The sequence below is a fragment of the Schistocerca americana genome, chromosome 3, assembly GCF_021461395.2.
Source record: "Schistocerca americana isolate TAMUIC-IGC-003095 chromosome 3, iqSchAmer2.1, whole genome shotgun sequence".
Lineage (NCBI taxonomy): Eukaryota > Metazoa > Arthropoda > Insecta > Orthoptera > Acrididae > Schistocerca > Schistocerca americana.
Genome location: NC_060121.1, coordinates 829,378,024 through 829,404,466, shown reverse-complemented (window position 1 = coordinate 829,404,466; position 26,443 = coordinate 829,378,024). Strand labels below are relative to the sequence as shown.

The window sequence follows — 26,443 nt, the reverse complement described above, 5'->3', positions numbered from 1 at the left end:
TCCACCCGCTGATTTCAGAATGACGATGAAAATAACCGGTTAACTCTTGCTTTGGAGCTACGATGACTTGTCATTTTCTTTCCTGATCTACATTTTTAGTTTGGCGGTGATTACATTTTCGGAGTTGTCGCGCCTGTTACATTCAAAACACAACGTTCTCGAGCTGTTTGTAGGTTATAAACATTATTACTGTTGCTGTGACGATGGTTTAATATTGTTTGTGTTGTAATTAGCGCAGAATTTCCTATTTTCAACTGCTTTTTGAGTGTAATATTTGTTAAATCAAAATGCCACGAAAATGTGTTCAGTGAAAATATTTGTTACAGTTGTAGCGAAATAATATTCTGGTCTCAGAAATGCAATATGACGCCACTCGTGAAAACTACCTACCAACATTATTTTGGTATAATGGTAGGGGAACATGATATGTCGTCGTCCCCACAAATACACTGCAATTCCGGTTCGGATTAAAAACAAATCTATGGCTTTTGCTGTGCTTATGCTTTGGCGGGTTCCTACAAATAGTACAGATAATCACCATATCTGTTTGACTCCACGAGTGAGGACAAGACTATCAATGAACAAGAGAAGAATGGTTCGATAGCCTAATCTTCCATCTAATACTCGATCTTTTCCATGTTCAGATAGTTTACCAGGTCCTACTCCATCCCATAATTGAGCTTCAAGTAGAAGGTGAAGATTTTTACGGAAACTTCACCGACTGGGTCAACCGGAATTGAGTCATCTCGTACGAGACCTTGATATGTCGAAGGAGAAGGCAGAACTTTTAGGGTCCCCAGACGGCAACAATGAGACAACGTGGTGTCAGTGTCTCAAAGGATCGATATCGTCTCAGGGATCTGATTCCTGTGATGCTTATGACTTCATGAAATATGTGAATGTAAGTCATGATGGAACTGATTGAAGGGTATTCATCGACTTCTCCCATTCTAGTTTGGAAGCTTTATTATTTCGAAACAGCTGGTCTGTGTGTAGTCATGTTCCGAAACTCTCTTACAGGAGGCGTCATTTTCTCTTAATCCGTTGCAACAAAATACTTCCGCCTATGGTGTATCAGTGAAACTGGAGCTAATAAAAAATTTGCTTTGTCATTTTCGTTTCCTTCACATCTAAATTCGTAAGATTTGACTCAGGAGTGAAAGAAACGCTCATAACAATTCTTTTGTTGTGGCTTGGATCATGCAGAGATGCAGTGCACTGTTTATTATGACCTAGTTGACAAATAAGAATACGTGTAGTAATTCACATGGAGACACCGATTTTGGGTAGAAAACAGTGAGCAGTCTCCTATCGACGCAGCAGCTTTAGTTGGTTGTAATACTCGTAAAAATATAAGGAATCTAAAGATCTCCTCAAGTTCAAGTGCATTATCCTTTTCAATGCCTGCCAAGCAGGAACTGCAATGGAAATTTTTAGGTGTGATAGCTCAGATATACTCGTCCTCTATTGATTAATGATTCCTTAATCTTAACATTTTTCGGGTGTCTTTTTCTTTTTTTTAAGGGGGACAATGAAACATGATTTTGCTGGTAACCAGTATACCATCAAGTGGTGCTTACAAAACAACATAATTTTTCCCTGTTCTACTCACCTTCACTACCGCGCAAAAGAATTCAAACAGCAACTGAAAAGTTTGATAAGTTTGTTCCTATGTGACCTATTTTCAGATTTCTGTGAACATATCTGAAAATGTTTTAAATTTGCTCAGTTCTTTAATCTTCAAATATTCAACGTATTTTATAATTTTATCTTCATCATCTATTTTTCTTACTGGTCACTTTACTAAATACGATTTAATTTGTTTTATCAACAGAAATTTTAAACATTGAGGCTACTTTACTGAAAAAAAAGCTTACATGAAGCAGTACACCTTCCCTATTACGTGTTAAGAATGAATCATCAGCATGAGCATGACATTTGCTGCAGCATTATCCCTTAGATGAACCTTCCATTTACGTATTATAAATGCAGGGATGAACAAAAATATGGGAACACCTCTAGATATGAATGCTCGAACATAAATGCTGTTGCTAGCCAACCCTACGGGCTGTTGTATTTTACCATGATCAGCACCCATGTAATGTCTTGAATACGTTGAAAGTGTCAGATGTTGTCAGACTGTGTTTTGTGCAGCAGTGAGGGCATTAAGTTGGAGGTCAGTGCATTCGAAAGTGGGCAAATTGTTGGTCCTTGCATGGTGGGTGCTTCAGTAACCAAGGCAACCGAAGTGTTTGGCGTTTCAAGAGGCACCGTATACCGCATACAGGGAAAGCGGAAGAACATCATCCGCTAAGTCACTAGGTGGACGAAACTGAGAGTTGAGTGATCGTGACGGACGGTCACTGAAGAGAATTGCGACGAAAAATAAGATAATGACACGCGCAAAAGTCACTGCAAAACTGAATCTCTCCCACGCGAATACTGTTCAGCACCAAAACAACACGAAAGGAGCTCCATAAGCAGGAAACTACAAGGCCAGCTGGAATTCCAAAACCACTCATCAGTGATCCAAATGCCAGTAACAGAAAACGTGGTGCCGAAGCTGTAAAACCTGGTATACGGAGCAACTGAAGAAAGTCATTTGGACATATGAGTCTCGTTTCACACAGTGTCCAACTTCTGGCCGAGTTTAGGTCGCAGAAATGAAACATGGAGGAGGTTCGGTGATGATTTGGACAGTCACATCGTCGTATTCCATGGGCGCCATGATTACTCTATAATGTCGCGTTGTTGCCAAGCTGTTTGCTACTTTCCTATGCTCATGTAAAGACAGCGCACGAGTGGTTGAACACATGACTCGATCACAGCACCAGCTGTAAAGGCTTAACGATTCCCCTGTACTTGCACACTGGCGTAACTTTTTCTCCGGTGAGCTTGTCACTTCAAAATGGATTAAGAAACACATTAAACATTTCTTACACGGCTGACTAGAGGCGAAATTCCGAAAAACGTTCGATATAACACTCTCCCCTAGAAATTGTAGGAAGGGGGATGCTATGGCGGTAGTAAGCCACCGATAGAGACAACACAACCGGATCGCAGGAATACTTTTTATTCAACAGGGCACTAGTACGTAGCCTTAGTCGCATTGTCCAGCTCGCACTCCAGTCACGTTATGCTGTTCCAAAGAGCTTCCACACCGTTCATGCCAAAGATGTTCGGTCGCTCTAGGAAAAATGTCCCCACAAGATATTGTTAAATGGTATTCTTTATGGTGTAAAAGGTGGAACATTAAAAATCACCAACAAAATAGAACCTTTTGACACGTTAATGTTCTTCAGAAGGCTTAAAGACAAGTGAGACTATCTCGGTTGGAAAAATTATGCAATGGAGAAGACTAGATTATAATCAGTCACTGAAACACAATCTAGAAAAGCGATAATGTGGTTCATTAGCGGATATGCTGTATAAGAAGAAGAAATTAATGGGTGCTTAAAAAAAATACATTGTGAGACTTCAGTGTAAGTACAGCTATGTCAAATGCCAAAGTTACTGAAGGCTAATTTTGCTTTTTCATTCGTTTTTAGTGCCTTGCGACGAAATACACTACTGGACATTAAAATTGCTACACCACGAAGATGACGTGCTACAGACGCGAAATTTAACCGACAGGAAGAAGATGCTGTGATATGCAAATGATTAGCTCTTCAGAGCATTCACACAAGGTTGGCGCCAGTGGCGACACCTACAACGTGCTGACATGAGGAAAGTTTCCAACCGATTTCTCATACACAAACAGCAGTTGACCGGCGTTGCCTGGTGAAACGTTGTTGTGATGCCTCGTGTAAGGAGAAGAAATGCGTACTATCACGTTTCCGACTTTGATAAATGTCAGATTGTAGCCTATCGCGACTGCGGTTTATCGTATTGCGACACTGCTGCTCGCGTTAGTCGAGATCCAATGACTGTTATCAGAATATGGAATCGGTGGGTTCAGTAGGGTAATACGGAACGCCGTGCTGGATCCCAACGGCCTCGTATCACTAGCAGCCGAGATGACAGGCATCCTATCCGCATGGCTGTAACGGATCGTGCAGCCACGTCTCGATCCCTGAGTCAACAGATGGGGACATTTGCAAGACAACAATCATCTGCACGAACAGTTCGACGACGTTTGCAGCAGCATGGACTATCAGCTCGGAGACCATGGTTGCCGTTACCGTTGACGCTGCATCACAGACAGGAGCGCCTGCGATGGTGTACTCAACGACGAACCTGGGTGCACGAATGGCAAGACGTAATTTTTTCGGATGAATCCAGGTTCTGTTTACAGCATCATGATGGTCGCATCCGTGTTTGGCGACATCGCGGTGAACGCACATTGGAAGCGTGTATTCGTCAACGCCATACTGGCGTATCACCCGGCGCGATGGGATGTGGTGTCATTGGTTACACGTCTCGGTCACCTCTTCTTCGCATTGATGGCGCTTTGAACAGTGGGCGTTACATTTCAGGTGTGTTACGACCCGTGGCTGTACCCTTCATTCGACCCCTGCGAAACCCTATATTTCAGCAGGATAATGCACGACCTCATGTTGCAGGTCCTGTACGGGCCTTTTTGGATACGGAAAATGTTCGACTGCTGCCCTGGCCAGCACATTCTCCAGATCTCTCACCAACTGGAAACGTCAATGGTGGCCGAGCAACTGGCTCGTCACAATACGCCAGTCACTACTCTTGATGAACTGTGGTACCGTGTTGAAGCTGCATGGGCAGCTGTACCTGTACACGTCATCCAAGCTCTGTTTGACTCAATGCCCAGGCGTATCAAGGCCGTTATTACGGCCATAGGTGGTTGTTCTGGGCACTGATTTCTCAGGATCTATGCACCCAAATTGCGTGAAAATGTAATCACATGTCAGTTCTAGTAAAACATATTTGTCCAATGAACACCCATTTATCATCTGCATTTCTTCCTCGTGTAGCAATTTTAATGGCCAGTAGTGTACTTCGGCGCCTCTCCGCATTGTTGTGAAACATGCGAGAGACATAATCCACAGAAAATTAAGTAAACCACTAGTGTTGCCACACTGTGGGCTTCGTAAAAAATGATTTTATGTAACTTATAATTCAATCTAATGCTGTATAAGGTATGACGGTAGAGAATATATCCGATCGTTGCTAATAAATACCTTTATCCAATAGGAAAACTAATGAGGTACAGAAAATTAACTAATTTTGTATCACGGTTGGGTGGCATGCTGCCCTAATGAGATATATCTACAGATGATGAACCACCAAAACATTCTGTTGAAATATGAAAATAAAAAAAAATGCGCATGAATAAAAGAATCAAAGAAGATTTCAGCCTTTCACCAAAGTGATTAATACCAGATACTAAGATGACAGATGACATACAGGGGTTGGACAAAAATGTGGGAACACCAAAAACAGAAGACATTACCATTCCTGATACGATATGTGAACACAGTTGGCATTCGAAACAGCTTCTAGTCGCCCAGGAATGAATAAACACAGGTCCTGTATGGTTCCAAGAGAATCTTATGCATTGTCCTTGCAAAATAGTGGCAAGTTCAGGTCTCCTTCTCTCCAATGTAGACCAGAAAGGCTCAATAATATTGAGATCTGGCAACTGTAGTTGTCAAGAGAGACGCGCAAATTCACCCTCGTGCTCACGAAACCAGTGGTGGACGATGCGAGCTGTGTGAACAGGAGCTCTAACGTTTTGTAACACAGCGCCACCATTGGGGAACAAACATTGTACCATGGGAGGGACCTGATCAACCAAAATGGTCATGCCATGCCCATGGCCATACGGTGGGTGAGATTGCTGAATATGTTGGTGTTTAGCGGCGGACTGTTCCACACGTCTACAAGCAGAGGTGTTACATTTGTGGCCTCGAAACACGACGTTAGAATTGTGGTCGGAAAAAGATCCTGACTGGAAGGGACCTAAGACGTGCTGCACGGCTTGTGTTTCAAAATTGCTTCGAAGCCCAACAGGAACTGCCGCAGGAACTGCATGCAATGAACATTTGGAGCCGGTCAGCTCGGAAGAGGTCATTGCTCTCACAGGCACGTAAGGTTGTGCGTCTTCAGTGGGCTGGAAATGATCGAACGTGGGCAGTAGCTGACTAGTGAAACGTAGTGTGATCCGACGAGTCACGTTTTTGCCCGTATTCAAGTGACGCACGTCGTCGGAAGCATCGGAAGCCAAATGAAGATTTTCATCCTAAAGGTGTTAAAGATCAGGATCAAGCCGGAGGTGGTTCTGTGATGGCTTGAGGGTGTTTCTCTTATCATGAATTGGGTTCGCTTACTGTGGTGAGCACCAACATGAAGTGGCAAGTTTATTTAAACATTCTGAATAATCAGGTGTTGCTTTTCACTCAACATCTGCTTGATGAGCATGCTATTGACAACCGTGTTTTTCAAGGCGACAAAAGCAGAGGTCATTGGGCTGGAGGAATATGTTACTAGTTTTCTGAAGACTTCCCACCTCCCGAATTACATCTCGATTGGCCTGCAAAACTCATCTGATTTGAAGCCCATAGAAAATTTGCAACATGTTGGAACGGCGAGTAAAAGCCGATATCAGTATTCCTGCAATTTTCATAGAGTTGCTCGATCAAATCCTCAGCGAATGGCTTAATTGGATGCTATATACATACAAAACCTAGTGGACTCACTTCCTAACTGAATCCAGACAGTTATCAAGTCCAGAGGCGAAATTGCACGCTATTAAATGATGATTGTCATTATTTCGCTAAGATGACTAATTTTTTGTCCGGAAACCTTTTCATTCACTTTATGTGTGTTGCAGCTTTCTTCTGAAATTACAAAAATTACTCTGGAAAAGTAGGGTTTTTCCAAATGTTTCAAGGAACAACATGGTCCTGTAGATTGGAACAAATATTCTGTTCAAATTTAAAAGTGTAACATTCGAAAAAAATCATGTCAGTCTACATCTACAGCTGCATTCCGCAAGCAACCTTGCGGTGTGTGGTGGAGGGCACTCCGTGTACCACTTGCACGTCTCTCATTTCCCGTTCCAGCCGCGAACAGTTCGCGGGAAAAACGATTGCCAGTAAATTCTTCATTTGTGTGGTCATAGTGTACATAGTTGCTTTATAATTCTTGAGGGTATTTTTGTTCTGTCGTTACAACAACACATACTTGAAGTGAAAAAACTAACAGAATACAGTAGTGTGCATAAAAGTGTGTTGTGAAAAACATAAGAAATACATATTGCTGCAAACATCTAAAAAATTAGACCAAAATCGTCAGTGTCTAATACAGAAAAACAACGATGTGCTGGCAGACGGCATTTACCGATGTAAGCGAGAAACGAGCCGAAAACTCACCACCACTAATGATGCTTTATCTCAATAAACCGAAACGCGTCTGGTGAAAAAATCACGCATTTTTGCAGTTGCAACAACAGAACAAAAGTACCCTCAAGCATTGCCAGTAAGCCTCCGTGTGAGCTCGAATCTCTCTAACTTTATCTTCATGTTCTTTTCGAGAGATATACGTAGGAGGAACCAATATATTTTTAGATCCACCTACAAACGTGCGCTCTGGGAACTTTAACTATAATGCACACCGTGATATAGAACGCATCTCTTGTAGTGTCTGGCACTGCAGTTTGTTGACCGTCTGTGTGACGCTTTCGTGCTTACTAAATAAAGCGGTAACGAAACGCGAGGCTCTTCCTTGGATCTCCTCTATTTCCACTATCAGTCCTACATGGTTCGGATTCTTTTCATATTGGCGAGCAATATTCAAGTATTGGTGAAACGAGTGTTTTGTTAATGGATTACATTTGCTGAGGATTCTTTCAATGAATTTCAGTCAGGCATTTGCCTTACTCGCGATTAATTTGGTGTGGTCTTCCCATTGCAAAACGCTCCGCATGCTTACTCGAAGATATTTCATGGAAGTAAATACTATATTTAATAAGCGATGTGTTACATTATTCCTCTACTACACACCAACAATCAATAAGCGAAATCAGATTAAGAAGAAGTTTTATCAAAAACCAATTACAATTTACAAACATTTATAATTAGAAGTTATTGGCTACCAGAGGAAAATGGTCAAGACGTTACGGAAATTCAGGTCATTTGCAAAATATAAAATTTCCCATGGTTCCATTTTAAAGCACAAGCTGATACACGTTTGGTATTGTATCTGCGCGTGTTATTTTACAGTGTTGCCTTATTACGATGACCAGTTCTTCAGGGTCATCTATATTATCATCGATTAGAACATCGTCAGAGCAGCGGATGTTTTTCATCCACGATCTGATGTTTTGTAAATTCTCGGGTGTCCGTCCGGGTCACGTCTTTCGGTTCTCCAAGACGTTTCGGCAACACTGTATCGTAGTTAGCTGGAGGAGCGAAGCGTTCCTAGTAATCGGTAAAATGCGCAGATCAGTCCCCTTTTCAACAAAAATCGCCTAACAGAGGCACAAAACTATAGCCCTACTAGCTACACCCCGCGGGATTAACCACGGTTATAAAGAAATTTTAATGCCGAAACTCAATATTCACCCGTGTGTGCCGTCACAAAAGTATCGCTTGGAGGCATTGTGGCGAGCCACTTGCGGCCCAGCAAACTGCGCGACATCGAAAAAAAAACACCAAATTTGAGACGATGTGAGAAGCTAACAGAATACATGTCGCTCACAACTCACCGTTTACTTAATGAAAAAACGAATCTCTGCGATAACTTAACGCATTCATTTGATAGTCAACTTTTAAGTCACTTTACCGATCCCATGCGAACAGTACTCGCACTGAGTATTCCACGAGAACAGTAATTTTTCCGGAATAAAAGGAATCCTGCGTGCTGATTCAGGGTATAGGCTACCTGAATGCATGAAAACAGCGCCCAGGGAAATTTGCGCCCATCCAGAAATCTGTGAAATCTGCTCCCAGTACCTCCTCTCTTTGTGTCACGGCTTACCTGCGCCCGGACCGTCGTAATTGCTCTAAACTACCTGCTCTCCAGACACGGATATGCTGCGCCCCGATAGACCTCCTCTGATACAGTAGCCGAGTGTCTGAACAAATAGCCTTAATACCGGTCTACCTGTCGTAGAGCTGACATCGTACGACTTGTGCATTTCTGTCACAATAGTTCCGATATGGAAGTTCGAATGACCATTCGCGGTAAGCCATGCTGCTACTATGAAGGTTATTCTTAGACAGTAAAGAGAAAAAGAAGACGGGATTGCGACGTGGCGCTGTTCAAGATAGAAAGCAAAACGCTGGTGAAGAATGCTTAAAACCAAGGATTCGACGGTTGTTTTTCAAATCGAGCATCAATGTGGAGCTTCGAATGTCGCTCGGTTGGGAGACTTTGATTCAAGAGAAGAAAAGGGCACGAAAGAAAGAGACTTCTATTTCCAAAGTACGAGGGCAGTTCAGAAAGTAAGTTCCGATCGGTCGCGAAATGAAACCAAAGTGAAATTCAAAACTTTTTTATTCTCGACAGTTAACCCCACCTTTCAGCTACCTCTCCGACTTAGACTTCTGCCGTGGCGTTGTACAACCTTCCCAGTACCCTTGTCACAGAAAACAGCCGCCTGTGCTTTCCGCCAATTCTCTACACTGGTCTGCCTTTCATTGTCTGTGCCAAAATGTTGACTTCGTAGTCATCGGCTCATGTGAGTAGAGATGTACAACGGAGGGGACCAATTAAGGGCTGTATTGTGGATGATGAACCACTTCCCATCGAAAACGCTGCAGGAGCGTCTTCAGTGCCCCTGGAGAATGCGGCTGAAAATTGTCTTGGAGAAAGAAACGTATGACATTCATGTTATGTAGGTTGCATAGCTTTAGGCTAAATCAGTCACCAGGCAATTCTAGGTGATAACTTTGCGCTCTGAACTGAAAAGAGCGACGTGAAGCGATCGGAAGGCACACTAAAGACACTGCCCAACACATCTGTCCAAAGTTCCATCGGATTTTCGCAGTGGTTTCCACTTCGCGCCTAATCGGACCTTAATTTCTGAATACGCCTCGTATATTCAGAAGAGCTGGGTTGCCTGCATAATCGAAGGTATGATTTTCTCACTGAAATGCCAGAGAAGCAAGCAATGAAGAGAGGGGTGGTTTTTTTTTAACTCGAGCATCAATGTGGAGCTCCGAATGTCGCTCGGTTGCAAGACTTTGAACCAGGCGAAGAAAAGGGCACAAGATGAAGAAACTTGTATTTCTAAAGTACGAGGGCAGTTCGGAAAGTAAGATCCGATCATCTCCAAATAGTCGCCACTTCGACTTAGACGTTTGTCGCGGCGTTGTACAACCTTCCCAGTATTCTCGTCACAGAAAACAGCCGCCTGTGCTTTCCGCAAATTCTCTACACTTGTCTGCCTTTCATTGTTTGTGCCAAAATGAGGGAGATGAGAGAGATCCTCAGACAAGAGAAGAATCTGCTTTGAAGCAGAGTTACTACTTATGAATGATGTCAGCAGTTTCTGTTAAACGACGACAAATTACAAGAAAGGTTAGTGGAAGAGCAAGGCGAGAAGCTCTAAGAAGTAAACAAGAATTTTTTTATGGGTGGTGCTTTCAAAGTACTGCAGCAAACAGTTTTCGCAAACGTACACCATTCACGCCGACACTGGGAGTACTAATAATGACGCAAACATATATCCAGTTGCCTTTGCTCTATTGTCAAACAAAAGAAAAGACATGTACATCGTCTTTTCCTAAATTTGGTGGAAAATATTTCAGAATAAAAACCTGCAAACGTGACCATAGATTTCGAATAAGCGGTGATTTCTGCGATTGAAGTTGTACTACCGACAGCCAAAGTCCATGGACGTTGTTTCTACACGAAAAAGCCTCTCTGCAGAAAAGTGAAAGATCTAGGACTTACTTATGAATACACAGAAGATGAAGAAGTGAAACAACAAATTCGCATGAGTGCTGCGCTGGCGTTCCTATGGCCTGAAGATGTATGTAATGGCTGGCTCGATATACATTCACATGCACCGAATATCCGTAGACTTTCTGAGTTTTTTGACTACTTTGTAGATAGATGATTGGAAAATGAAGGAAACTCTACCAACCTTTGGTGTTTCTACAAACTGCGCCATGGAACGACCAATGCTGTAGAAGGCTGGCTGCACGAAATTAATAACATGTTTGCTAAACCAAATCCTAAAATCAACAAAGTAATTTGGTGTACGAAAAGAGGGGCACAAAATTCAGCGGGCGCGTTGATGAGGGCAGAGATGGGTATGGAACGTAGACAAAAAAATTCTACATGAAACAGGATGCAAGGTTTGAAAAAAATGGTAAAATGTACGAAGAGGATGGTGAGATTAGGGCTTGCTTGAAAGATATTCCTTACCTATAAAAACTTGACTAAATTTTTCAGAAGTACATAGACAGAAAACTATACAAAGTGCAAATAGCAACTCTTAAATTTAAAAAAAAAGCAAACAGTTAATTGATTATTAAGGAAATAGAACAAGTAACCGAAGACCTCTTTGGTGGCAGGTGACCAGCACGTAGCTTAGAATTTCTTCCTTCTTTTTCAGCTGCAAATTTTGAAACTGATCTTCTAGTATCGGTATCCTTAGCTAGCTCATTTTTTATTGACTAACTGCTAAATAAGTCAGTCATGCTTAACTCATAGTGGGCCCAAGATAATTATTAATTAATCTGATTTTTGAAAAAGAATTCTCTTGCATAACGCTATCGAAACACATGAAGTTAAGAAAAATCTTTGCGCCAAAATAAAGTTGGGAACAGTTTCGGAAAAAAATGTTCTTAGTGGCGAAATTTGTGCAAGGATACCGCCTTGAGGAATCTCACGATAATTATCAGCAGATTTTTGTATAATCACGGAAAGTTTCGTTTCTAAAGTTTTAACCAAATGACTAGGATCTGAAGCAGCATCTGATATACGTTCCATGGTTTTGCAATGTGTATAGATTTCTTGTAGAAAGCTGTCGGTGCGCTCTTAACAATGACGTTCTCAGTTCTCAGCGTTGTGAATAGTATGGCTTGAAAATACGAGCTCTGAAACCTCTAGGTAACGTCCCTCAGCTCTTCTACCTGCCGTGCAAGAGGATTAGAGGACCCTTACTCGACCCCTTCTGGGCGCAAATTTCAATGGGCGCAGGTTTCATTACACCATGCTATCTCCATTCCAAAGTTCATCCAAATCTGGTCAGACGCTTCAGCGTAAAGGAATAACAAACATACTAACTCGACGAAGAATTAAAATTACCAATTTCTTGTTCGGTGCAGTGTAAATTCTACAATATTTGTATGTCATCTGCCCTCACGTGTGCGCCCGCTACCAGCGGATACGCTCGTATTTCACAATAAAATCCAACCTCACTAAACGTTTACCGCGTTCTACATGTAAAGGAAAGACTTCTCTCTGAAGTACAGCATTTGAATGACACTATCGTTGTGAGTATCCAAGCGTTTCAGAAGCTTTAAGATACTCCTAACGCCCGGTAGCTAAAATGCAAAGTGCTTGTATGGAAATATGAATTAAACACATTGAGGATTGAATAAGCACTGTATTCATTAAGTTGAAGCTTACGTAAGACACATTAAAGAAAATAAAAGCATTTTCACAAATACGATACAGTTCAAAAGTCAAAGAGTACATAGGTTTTCCTAAGTATAATTGCTGCTCCACATTTCGCGTTATATTCTTCAAATCCATAAATATCTTACACTACACACTTTTAAATGTTGCCAGTGTGTTAATTCATGGTACAACCTAGTTCCATTCCAAATTTGCTCCCAATCTGTCCAGCCGTTTCACTGTAAAGGAGTAACACTTTCGCGTTGCTAATACGAGGGATATTCGGAAAGAAAGTTCCGATCGGTCAAGAAATGGAAACCACTGTGAAAATCTAATAAAGCTTTGCACACATGTGTTCGACAGTGTCTCTAGCATGCCTGCCGGTTACATCACTTCGCTCTTTTCAGTTCTGAGCGCATGGTGAGCACATAAAGATGCGTAGAAAATAGCGTCTCCCGCGGAGTATGAGGTCCTGGTGAGAGATTTCGCCTGATGTTATGCAGCCCACATTACAGAACTGTCATATGGTTCCTATTTTGTGACAATTCTCGGTCGCAGTCTGCAGGGGCAATGAAAATGCTCCTGCAGCGTTTTCGATGGGAAGTGTTTGATCACTCGCACTACATCCCGTAATTGGCTCCATCAGTGTTTCATCTCTGCTCACATTAACTACTGGCTATGAAGGCAACATTTTCGCACAGTCAACGAGCTACAGATGCACGTGGAGAATTGGCAGGAAGCACAGGATGCTGCCTTCTATGACGAGGGTATTGGAAAGTTGGTACAACGCTACGACAAATGTCTAAGTCGGAGTGGTGACTATGTAGAGCAGTGGCTGGAAGCTGTAGCTAACTGTTGCAGATAAAATATTTCTGATTTTCAAAGTGGTTTCCATTTTGCGATCAATCGGAACTTACTTTCCGAATAGCCCTAGTATACAGGGTGGTCCATTGATCGTGACCGGGCCAAATATCTCACGAAATAAACGTCAAACGAAAAAACTACAAAGAACAAAACTTGTCTAGCTTGAAGTGGGAAACCAGATGGCGCTATGGTTGGCCCACTAGATGGCGCTGCTATAGGTCAAACGGATATCAAATGCGGTTTTTTTTTAATAGGAACCCCATTTTTTATTACATATTCGTGTAGTACGTAAAGAAATATGAATGTTTTAGTTGGACCACTTTTTTCGCTTCGTGATAGATGGCACTGTAATAGTCACAAACATATGGCTCACAATTTTAGACGAACAGTTGGTAACAGGTAGGTTTTTTAAATTAAAATACAGAACGTAGGTACGTTTGAACATTTTATTTCGGTTGTTCCAATGTGATACATGTACCTTTGTGAACTTGCCATTTCTGAGAACGCATGCTGTTACAGCGTGATTACCTGTAAACACCACACTAATGAAATAAATACTCAAAATGATGTCCGTCAACCTCAATGCATTTGGCAATACGTGTAACAACATTCCTCTCAATAGCGAGTAGTTCGACTTCCGTAATGTTCGCACATGCATTGACAATGCGCTGATGCATGTTGTCAGGCGTTGTCGGTGGATCACGATAGCAAATATCCTTCAACTTTCCCGAGAGAAAGAAATCCGGGGACGTCAGATCCGGTGAACGTGCGGGCCATGGTATGGTGCTTCGACGATCAATCCACCTGTCATGAAATATGCTATTCAATACCGCTTCAACCGCACGCGAGCTATGTGCCGGACATCCATCATGTTGGAAGTACATCGCCATTCTGACATGCAGTGAAACATCTTGTAGTAACATCGGTAGAACATAACGTAGGAAATCAGCATACATTGCACCATTTAGATTACCGTCGATAAAATGGGGGCCAATTATCCTTCCTCCCATAATGCCGCGCCATACATTAATTCGCCAAGGTCGCTGATGTTCCACTTGTCGCAGCCATCGTGGGTTTTCCGTTGCCCAATAGTGCATATTATGCCGGTTTACGTTACCGCTGTTGGTGAATGACACTTCGTCGCTAAATAGAACGCGTGCAAAAAATCTGTCATCGTCTCGTAATTTATCTTGTGCCCAGTGGCAGAACTGTACACGACGTTCAAAGTCGTCGCCATGCAATTCCTGGTGCATAGAAATATGGTACGGGTGCAATCGATGTTGATGTAGCATTTTTGAGATTCTCGACTCTCGCGCAATTTGTCTGCTACTGATGTGCGGATTAGCCGCGACAGCAGCTAAAACACCTACTTGGGCATCATCATTTGTTGCAGGTCGTAGCTGACGTTTCACATGTGGCTGAACACTGCCTGTTTCCTTAAAGAACGTAGCTATCCGGCGAACGGTCCGGACACTTGGATAATGTCGTCCAGGATACCGAGCAGCGTACATAGCACACGCCTGTTGGGCGTTTTGATCACAATAGCCATACATCAACACGATATTGACCTTTTCCGCAACTGGTAAACGGTCCATTTTAACACGGGTAATGTATCACGAAGAAAATACCGTCCGCACTGGCGGAATGTTATGTGATACCACGTACTTATACGTTTGTGACTATTACATCTATCACAAAGCGAAAAAAGTGGTCCAACTAAAACATTCATATTTCTTTTCGTACTACACGAGTATATAGTAAAAAATGGGGTTCCTATTTAAAAAAAAAAAACGCAGTTGATATCCGTTTGACCTATGGTAGCGCCATCTAGCGGGCCAACCATAGCGCCATCTGGTTTCCCCCTTCAAGCTAGACGAGTTTCGTTTTTTGTGGTTTTTTCGTTTGATGCTTATTTCGTCAGATATTTGGCCCGGTCACTATCAATGGACCACCCTGTATATGGAATATAACTCATGACAGTCTATTGTAGAATTTTAGTACACATTTCATGATCACGTAATATGATATTTCTGGAGGTAGAAAATCTCCTATGTAGGAATCAACGTGGATTCCGCAGACAACGCTCGTGTGAAATGTAGCTCGCTTTGTTCGTCCACGAGACCCAGAAGGTAGCAGAGACCGGCGCTGAAGTTGATACCGTGTTCCACGACTTCCGGAAGACATTCGATACAGGTCCGCGCTGTTACCCAATGATCAAAATACGAGGGTATGGAATGTCAGACCAGATTTGTAACTTGACTGATGAGTTTCTCATATCTTGACACGTAAATGTAACTTCGAGTGTCACGAAGGACCATTATACAGTGATAAGCCAAAACATTATGACCACCTGCTCAAAAGCTTGTTTGTCCGTCTTTTGAACAAAATAAATCACTGATTATGCGTATCAGGGATCCGACAGTTTATTGGTAGGTTGGTGAAAGTATGTAGCATCGGATTTCTATGGACAGGTCATGTAATTCGCGTAAATAATGGGCCACTAATTTGCATACGTGGTGCTGGCGCCCGATAGTGATTCAGATGCGTTCCATAGGATTTACATCAGGGGAATTTGGTCGCCGAGACATCAACGTGAGTTCACTATAATGCTCCTCAAACATCTATGCCACTGTTCTGCCTCCAAGACACGGTCAATTATACTGCTGAAAGATGACAACGCCGTCGGGGAAGATACCGAGCATGAAGGGACGCAAGTGGTTCGCAGCTGTCTGTGTCTTCGATTACTATCACAGACCCACGCAAGCGCAGGAGAATTTCTACCATAGCATAATACTGCTCCCACCAGCCTGTGTCAGCAGTGGAACAACTAGGGCATCTGCACATTTTGTTAGTGCGGAGCTTCTCTCCTAATACAAGTATTTTTCCATATTATACGATGGTTCTGAGCGTCAAAAATTTGTTATGTGTTTCCTGGTTTCGAAATCCGTCCGCAAATAATTTCGCCATTAGGCCACTTCGCCTTGCAACTTGCGAAATAAATTTATATGCAAAAGCAGCCTTTGCCAAAACAGCCACTGTCTAGACCATTTTCATCGGACTTTCTATTGCTTGCATTTCGTATTGCAGCACAAGTTATAAAACACAGTCCATAACATAATTTCCTCCACTACGAATTTCTGAATAAGTGATATAAACTTTAAGGTTGTTTGCCGCTGAAATTTTATTTCGGTACCGAGCGCTGACTGGAATTTGTATCGCGTGAACACAACAAATTTGCAGCGGTTTATTGCAAGAACAGACACTTGCGCACATATTTACACAGACAGATCTTTGCGTGTGTACGGGCCTTGAGTTCGAATGTCAGATGGCGAATCCACGCAGGAGGGTACATATCATCAGCAGAAACGGTTATCTGTCCCAGCGATGGAGAACAAAATATGAGCATTTGTAATTGTATTGTTTACGTGCACTCATCAAGCTTTCCGTTTTTGTGAGATGAATAGAGTTTCTCAACAGATAATTACTTAAAAAATTTATGTTTGAATTCATTATTCAGGCTTTCCATGGAATTACAATAAGTAGATACTAGCGGCGTTTGAAAAGTCCGTGCAAAAATAAAAACTACTTATGTGTTTGGGGTAAACCTTTTCTTTTTTTTAGACTTACACACTTCTTCCAACGCTGTTCTAATTTGCTGATTCCTTCCGAATAATAGGAATTGTCCAAGTCTGCAAAATAGCTATTAGTTGCTGCAATCACCTCCTCGTCTGAATAAAATCTTTATCCCGCCAGGCATTTCTTCAAATTGAGGAACAAATTGTAGTCCGAGGGAGCCAAGTCTGGAGAATAGGGGGGATGAGAAACGAGTCGGAATCCTATTCCCATTAATTTTGCGACCACAGCTGCTGAGGTGTGTGCTGGTGCGTTGTTGTGATGAAAAATGAGTTCTTTGCGGCCCAATCGCCGGCGTTTTTCTTGCAACTCTGTTTTCAGACGGTCCAATAACGATGAAAAATATGCACCTGTAATGGTTTTACCCTTTTCCAGATAGTCGATGAGGATTACCCCTTGCGAATCTCGAAAGACAGTCGCCTTAACCTTTCCGGCCGAAGGAATGGTGTTCGCCTTTTTTGGTGCAGATTCACCCTTGGTAACTCATCGTTTAGATTGTTGTTTGGTCTCAAGAGTACAGTAATGAATCCATGTTTCATCCACAGTGACGAAAGGACGCTTAAAATCCTGCGGATTCTTCCTGAACAGCTGCAAATCATCCTTGCAACACTTCACACAATTCCGTTTTTGGTCAAGCGCGAGCAATCGCGGAACCCATCTTGCGGATAGCTTTCTCTTGTCCTAATGTTTATGCAAAATATTATGTATCCGTTCATTCGAGATGATCACAGCACTAGCAATCACACGCACCTTAATTCTTCTGTCATCTATCACCATATCACAGATTTTATCAATGATTTCTGGAGTCGTAAGATCCACAGGGCGTCCAGAAGGTTCAGCATCAGTTGTGTCCATATGGCCACACCGAAAATTTTGAAACCACTTTTAAACTGTTCTAATCGAAGGTGCAGGGTCACCGTAATGTTTATCAAGCTTCTCTTTAGTCTCCTGAGGCGTTTTGCCTTTCATAAAATAATGTTTAATCACCACACTAAATTCTTTTTCGTACATTTTTTGACAATCACTCGACTTCCTTGGTTCACACGAACGCCAAACACTAAGAAATAGACCAATATGGCTGAAACGTGGTGTGCGCACTTTCCAAAGATGCTACTAACTAAAAATGAACTCGATACGACCCCGTGGTGACATTTCTCGGACTTTTCAAACGCCCCTCGTATACTGAAAAGTGACAAAATTTGTTCCAAATGATTTATTTTGATGAGGTACTTTACAAGTATACAAAACAGAAATAAAGGAAAAGTTTACATGTATGCAGGGTTTGGAAAAAATAATATGAACGCCATGCAATATACACTATGTGATCAAAAGTATCCGGACACCCCCAAAAACATATGTTTTTCATACTAGGTGCACTATGATACCACCTACCGCCAGGTCCTCCACATCAGCGACCTCAGTAGTCATTGGATATCGTGAGATGTCCTCACGGACTTCGAACGCAGTCAGGTGATTGGGTGTCACTTGTGTCATATGTCTGACCGCGAGATTTCCACACTCTTAAACATCTCTAGGTCCACTGTTTCCTGACAAAGATCGCCAACAGTTGAAGAGGGTCGAAATGTGTAATAGGCAGACATCTTTCCAGATCTTCACACAGGAATTCCAAACTGCATCAGGATCCACTGCAAGTACTATGACAGTTAGGCGGAAGGTGAGAAAACTTGGATTTCATGGTCGAGTGGCTGCTCATACGCCACACATCACGCCGGTAAATGTCAAACGACGCCCAGCTTGGTGTAAGGAGCGTAAACATTGGACGATTGAGCAGTGGAAAAACGCTGTGTGGAGTGACGAATTGCAGTACACAATGGGGCGATCCGATTACAGGGAGTGGGCATGGCTAATGCCTGGTGAACGCCATCTGCCAGCGTGTGTAGTGCCAACAGTAAAATTCGGAGTCAGTGGCGCGGTGGTCTAGCGGTTCTGGCGCTGCAGTCCGGAACCGCGGAACTGCTACGGTCGCAGGTTCGAATCCTGCCTCGGGCATGGGTGTGTGTGCTGTCCTTAGGTTAGTTAGGTTTAAGTAGTTCTAAGTTCTAGGGGACTTATGACCTAAGATGTTGAGTCCCATAGTGCTCAGAGCCATTTGAACCATTTTTTTTTTCGGAGTCAGTGGTGTCATGGTGTGGTCGTGTTTTTCATGGAGGGGGCTTGCACCCCTTGTTGTTTGGCGTGGCACTTACACAGCACAGGCCTTCATTGATGTTTTAAGCACCTTCTTGCTTCCCACTGTTGAAGAGCAATTCGGGGATGGCGATTGCATCCTTCAACACGATCGAGCACCTGTTCATAATGCACGGCCTGTGGCGGAGTGGTTACACGACAATAACATGCCTGTAATGGACTGGCCAGCACCGAGTCCTGATTTGAATCCTTTTTTTTTTTTTTTCATCAGTCTACTGACTGGTTTGATGCGGCCCGCCACAAATTCCTTTCCTGTGCTAACCTCTTCATCTCAGAGTACCACTTGCAACCTACGTCCTCAATTATTTGCTTGACGTATTCCAATCTCTGTCTTCCTCTACAGGTTTTGCCCTCTACAGCTCCCTCTAGTACCATGGAAGTCATTCCCTCATGTCTTAGCAGATGTCCTATCATCCTGTCCCTTCTCCTTATCAGTGTTTTCCACATATTCCTTTCCTCTCCGATTCTGCGTAGAACCTCCTCATTCCTTACCTAATTTTCAACATTCGTCTATAGCACCACATCTCAAATGCTTGGATTCTCTTCTGTTCCGGTTTTCCCACAGTCCATGTTTCACTACCATACAATGCTGTACTCCAGACGTACATCCTCAGAAACTTCTTCCTCAAATTAAGGCCGGTATTTGATATTAGTAGACTTCTCTTGGCCAGAAATGCCTTTTTTGCCATAGCGAGTCTGCTTTTGATGTCCTCCTTGCTCCGTCCGTCATTGGTTATTTTACTGCCTAGGTAGCAGAATTCCTTAACTTCATTGACTTCGTGACCATCAATCCTGATGTTAGGTTTCTCGCTGTTCTCATTTCTACTATTTCTCATTACTTTCGTCTTTCTCCGATTTACTCTCAAACTATACTGTGTACTCATTAGACTGTTCATTCCGTTCAGCAGATCATTTAATTCTTCTTCACTTTCACTCAGGATAGCAATGTCATCAGCGAATTGTATCATTGATATCCTTTAACCTTGTATTTTAATTCCACTCCTGAACCTTTCTTTTATTTCCATCATTGCTTCCTCGATGTATAGATTGAAGAGTAGGGGCGAAAGGCTACAGCCTTGTCTTACACCCTTCTTAATACGAGCACTTCGTTCTTGATCGTCCACTCTTATTATTCCCTCTTGGTTGTTGTACATATTGTATATGACCCGTCTCTCCCTATAGCTTACCCCTACTTTTTTCCGAATCTCGAACAGCTTGCACCATTTTATATTGTCAAACGCTTTTTCCAGGTCGACAAATCCTATGAAAGTGTCTTGATTTTTCTTTAGCCTTGCGTCCATTATTAGCCGTAACGTCAGAATTGCCTCTCTCGTCCCTTCACTTTTCCTAAAGCCAAACTGATCGTCACCTAGCGCATTCTCAATTTTCTTTTCCATTCTTCTGTATATTATACTTGTAAGCAGCTTCGATGCATGAGCTGTTAAGCTGATTGTGCGATAATTCTCGCACTTGTCAGCTCTTGCCGTCTTCAGAATTGTGTGGATGATGCTTTTCCGAAAGTCAGATGGTATATCGCCAGACTCATATATTCTACACACCAACGTGAATAGTCGTTTTGTTGCCACTTCCCCCAATGATTTTAGAAATTCTGATGGAATGTTATCTATCCCTTCTGCCTTATTTGACCGTAAGTCCTCCAAAGCTCTTTTAAATTCCGATTCTAATACTGGATCCCCTATCTCTTCTAAATCGACTCCTGTTTCTTCTTCTATCACATCAGACAAATCTTCACCCTCATAGAGGCTTTCAATGTATTCTTTCCACCTATCTGCTCTCTCCTCTGCATTTAACAGTGGAATTCCCGTTGCACTCTTAATGTTACCACCGTTGCTTTTAATGTCACCAAAGGTTGTTTTGACTTTCCTGTATGCTGAGTCTGTCCTTCCGACAATCATTTCTTTTTCGATGTCTTCACATTTTTCCTGTAGCCATTTCGTCTTAGCTTCCCTGCACTTCCTATTTATTTCATTCCTCAGCGACTTGAATTTCTGTATTCCTGATTTTCCCGGAACATGTTTGTGCTTCCTCCTTTCATCAATCAACTGAAGTATTTCTTCTGTTACCCATGGTTTCTTCACAGTTACCTTCTTTGTACCTATGTTTTCCTTCCCAACATCTGTGATGGTCCTTTTTAGAGATGTCCATTCCTCTTCAACTGTACTGCCTACTGCGCTATTCCTTATTGCTGTATCTATAGCGTCGGAATCTCTGTCTGACCATGATGTAATCTAATTGAAATCTTCCCGTATCTCCCGGCCTTTTCCAAGTATACCTCCTCCTCTTGTGATTCTTGAACAGGGTATTCGCTATTACTAGCTGAAACTTGTTACAGAACTCAATTAGTCTTTCTCCTCTTTCATTCCTAGTCCCAAGCCGATATTCTCCTGTAACATTTTCTTCTACTCCTCCCCCTACAACTGCATTCCAGTCGCCCATTACTATTAGATTTTCGTCCCCCTTTACATACTGCATCACCCTTTCAATATCCTCATACACTTTCTCTATCTGTTCATCTTCAGCTTGCGACGTCGGCATGTATAGCTGAACTATCGTTGTCGGTGTTGGTCTGCTGTCGATTCTGATTAGAACAACCCGGTCACTGAACTGTTCACAGTAACACACCCTCTGCCCTACCTTCCTATTCATAACGAATCCTACACCTGTTATACCATTTTCTGCTGCTGTTGATATTACCCGATACTCATCTGACCAGAAATCCTTGTCTTCCTTCCACTTCACTTCACTGACCCCTACTATATCTAGATTGAGCCTTTGCATTTCCCTTTTCAGATTTTCTATTTTCCCTACCACGTTCAACTTCTGACATTCCACGCCCCGACTCGTAGAAAAAAAATGGTTCAGATGGCTCTGAGCACTATGGGACTTAACATCGATGGTCATCAGTCCCCTAGAACTTAGAACTACTTAAACCTAACTAACCTAAGGACATCACACAACACCCAGTCATCACGAGGCAGAGAAAATCCCTGACCCCGCCGGGAATCGAAACCGGGAACCCGGGCGTGGGAAGCGAGAACGCTACCGCACGACCACGAGCTGCGGACGACTCGTAGAACGTTATCCTTTCGTTGATTATTCAATCTTTTTCTCATGGTAACCTCCCCCTTGGCAGTCCCCTCCCGGAGATCCGAATGGGGGACTATTCTGGAATCTTTTGCCAATGGAGACATCATCATGACACTTCTTCAATTACAGGCCACATGTCCTCTGGATACACGTTACGTGTCTTTAATGCAGTGGTTTCCATTGCCTTCTGCATCCTCACGTCGTTGATCATTGCTGATTCTTCCGCCTTTAGGGGCAATTTCCCACCCCTAGGACAAGAGAGTGCCCTGAACCTCTATCCGCTCCTCCGCCCTCTTTGACAAGGCCGTTGGCAGAATGAGGCTGACTTCTTATGCCGGAAGTCTTCGACCGCCAATGCTGATTATTTATCAAAATTTAGGGAGTGGCAGGGATCGAACCCAGGAGCGTAGACGTTTTGATTATGGATCACAGACGCTACCCCTAGTCCACGGGTCGTTCTTATCTGAATCCAAAGGATTCATCGCTGTTCGATGTAGTTCTATGTTCTAGGGGACTTATGACCTAAGATGTTGAGTCCCATAGTGCTCAGAGCCATTTTTTCCGTTTCTTCGACTTGAATTCCATCGAGTATGTGTGGTATGCGTTGTGAAGACGTACTACAGCACGTCCGCGTGCACCAACGACCATCCTGAGTTGTCACCCGCACTGGTGGAAGCATGGAACCCACTACTACGAGAACTTCTCACCTAGCTTGTGGTCAGCAAGGGAGGATGTTGTAAGCATGCATCGCTACCCGTGGTGATCAGACACCTTATCAAGAACCATGTCTCGCCTTTTTTAACGTCCTGGGAACCAACATGAATCACGGTGACTTCAGTGTAATTACTGACTTTGAACAAAAGTCCCATGAAACTTCCTGGCAGATTAAAACTGTGTGCCGGACCGAGACTCGAACTCGGGACATTTGCCTCCAGCAGATTTTGCGAAGTTTGGAAGGTAGGAGCGGAATTAAAAGCTGTGAGGACGGGTCATGAGTCGTGCTTGGGTAGCTCAGTTGGTAGAGCACTTGCCCGCGGAAGGCAAAGGTCCCGAGTTCGAGTCTCGGTCCGGCACACAGTTTTAATCTGCCAGGAAGTTTCATATCAGCGCACACTCCGCTGCAGAGTGAAAAGTTCATTCTGGAGAAGTCCCATGTTTGTTCACTCATTGTGTATTTCTTTCAGTTGGCTTCTATACTATACCGTAGTGGTTTCATGGGGCTATGTCAGTCGGCTGTGACACAGCATGCGGAAGGTATTTTAATTTTTAAGAGTTGCACACTAGTGCATATCTATACTGGCTGTTCCAAAACCAGTGACTCAATTGGAAAGGCGTACTACATACCTTATTTGCTGAAGTCCGGGCTATCCAAACTACCAAAAGACGCAAGTATCACGAACGCTGAACTTGTTTCGATACTGGAAGCATTAAATTTCTGCTCGTAGATAATAGTATTTCTGTATTTCCTACTCATCCGCTCTAATAGTATTTAAAAACATTAGCGCCTGTTTGACTGAAAATCCCATTGTATATAAGATTACCGAAGTGCCGGAATCCATGCGTGAAGAAGGCCATTCCGTTAATTTCGCTTGGGTAAAATCACACTGTGCAATCACTGGCAGCTGACCTGTCAACTGCTTATCCAAAGAAACTACAGTGACAGGGCTACACTCCAAAATACGTTTTACCGACCCGATATGTACTACGGAAGAGGCATGGTAGAAAACTGGCAACAGGAACATGAGGAAACAACAAGACACAAAGGCTATTCCACGAAACCCAATACACATTAAGTTTCATGACACGATGCCTCTCTAATAGCAAGACTTAAATTTAACGATGAGTGTTTCCGTAAACATCTTCACTGGCTGCACATCCCAGAGACAATTTTTGCTGTTGTGCAGAAGAAGAGGACACATATCACATTCTCTTTGGGTACCTCAGAGCACGTGGAAGTACTACAGTTCTTTTACGAGAACTTGCAAAGCTTGGTCATCCATTATCAACCTGTGTGACGCTCTCGTTAGAAACACGGAATCATTCTGTAGCATTTTATTTTACAATTACTGTATGTCAAATGGTTCAAATGGCTCTGAGCACTATGGGACTTAACTTCTGAGGTCATCAGTCCCCTAGAACTTAGAACTACTTAAACCTAAATAACCTAAGGACATGACACACATCCATGCCCTAGGCAGGATTCGAACCTGCGAGCATAGCGGTCGCGCGGTTCCTGACTGTAGCGTCTGGAACCGCTCGACCACACCGTCCGGCTACTCTATGTCACTTATCTCTATCTGTAACTGTGTACTTTCTGTCTTCAACACACACACACACATATATATATATATATTTTTTAAAAAAAATTTTTTTGACATCTATCTTGTACCATACAGTTAGCTTATTTCTACACAGAATGTACAGGTATTACACAACATTACTGTTAGAAATTCTTTGTTTCTTTGCACACACACACACACACACACACACACACACACACACACATATATATATATATATATATATATATATATATATATATATATATAAGAATTTCTAACAGTAATGTTGTGTAATACCTGTACATTCTGTGTAGAAATAAGCTAACTGTATGGTACAAGATAGATGTCAAAAAAAAAATTTTTTTTTAATCAGAAAAGCCACAGAGCATAAAAACAGAAATTGTGTTGTAGATCGTGCTGTTTTGTTTGTATCACGCCCTCTTTACTCGGCGATGTCTGCCTCTCGGTGCTGTCCGTGGCCTGGCTGGTAACAATTAACACGGCATTTACGAGATGTGTGCTAATCCTCGGCACCTGGCCAGTGTCACAACATTATGCTAGGCGATAACAAACCAGGCTGACACTCTTGAGTCCTGAAAGACGCAGTTCACCTGCAGCACTAGCAAGTGTGACGCATTAAAGTCACTTCTCATGCAGAGGGCAGGTATCCAGCAAAGCAACTGTCACAGCCTTTTTTAGAAGTACGCGTTAAACCAACATATGTCGCGAACGGGATAGGAAATATCTACCGTAGTTCAGTAGTCATGTCTGTTGCTACAAAGGCAAAGTGAGTTTCATTGCAGATTTAAGGGAGGCCTGACAAGCAGAAGCTGAACGAAACGAAATATGAGCGTAAGGAGAAGAATGCGAGAAAACTTCAATGAAGTCGAAAGCAAAATTTTGCCGTACTGTCTAAGTGCCTTTTCCGAAAATTACCGTTAAAAGTTATACAGAGAACCAACTCATGAAGATAACGTCTTAGATATGCCGGTGACAAACTTCTGTAATTATATTGAGAGCTTTTGTGCTCTTCCATATTCGTGCTTGCCGTTGACGTAAAACAGTTAAAGAAAGAGCTTCGAAGATTAACACCCAACTAGGACTATTAATATTTTTTTTAATTATTGGGTAACCGATATATCGATATTTAAAGAAACATCGTCATAGCCAATCGACATATCGAAAAAAATTTCCGATATATCGACGTATTGGCTGAAAAAATATTTACCGGTCTATAAAATTGTAAATATACTGCCGGTTTTAGAGCTGTATATTTAAGTATTGATTTTTATTAGATATTCTGCACAACGACAAGCTAGCAACCTGCTTATCCCCCTCTGAGTAAGAACTGAAAGGAAAACGATGTACGTTCACGCTTGTCGATAACAATTTTGCTAACCATGGTACCTGCTTTAAGTGCCACAATAAATGGTGTCCGATGGGTCCGTCGCTCGGTTTCGTCACATATCGCCTGTGTCCGGAACATTTAATGTTGACTACCCCGTTTTTTCATTTGTGCAAACGCTAGCGACCTAGCAGTTTTAGTGTCAACACTACATGGTGATTAAACAGTGGAGTTTCTGCTGGCAGAACCGCCACCTTACTTCACACAAAGAGAAAGATTGGGCGTGATGAAAGTTCACAAAATAATAAGATTCCTTCAAACAGTAAAGTAAAATTATGTTCTACCACAATTTCAAAATAGCAATTTCAAATACTTACCGGAAATTTTCGAAAAAAATATAAAATAAAAATATCGGCACAGGATATTGTAATTTTGATATCGATATATCTGAAAAGAA

At 42.4% G+C, this 26,443-nt stretch overlaps 1 non-coding gene across 1 annotated transcript; it reads left to right on the top strand.

Moving 5' to 3' along the window:
• Positions 1-23,358: 23,358 nt before the first annotated feature.
• On the top strand, positions 23,359-23,433 carry Trnap-cgg. Its single transcript has one exon. It is a non-coding gene; the product is annotated as a tRNA-Pro (tRNA).
• Positions 23,434-26,443: the final 3,010 nt, after the last annotated feature.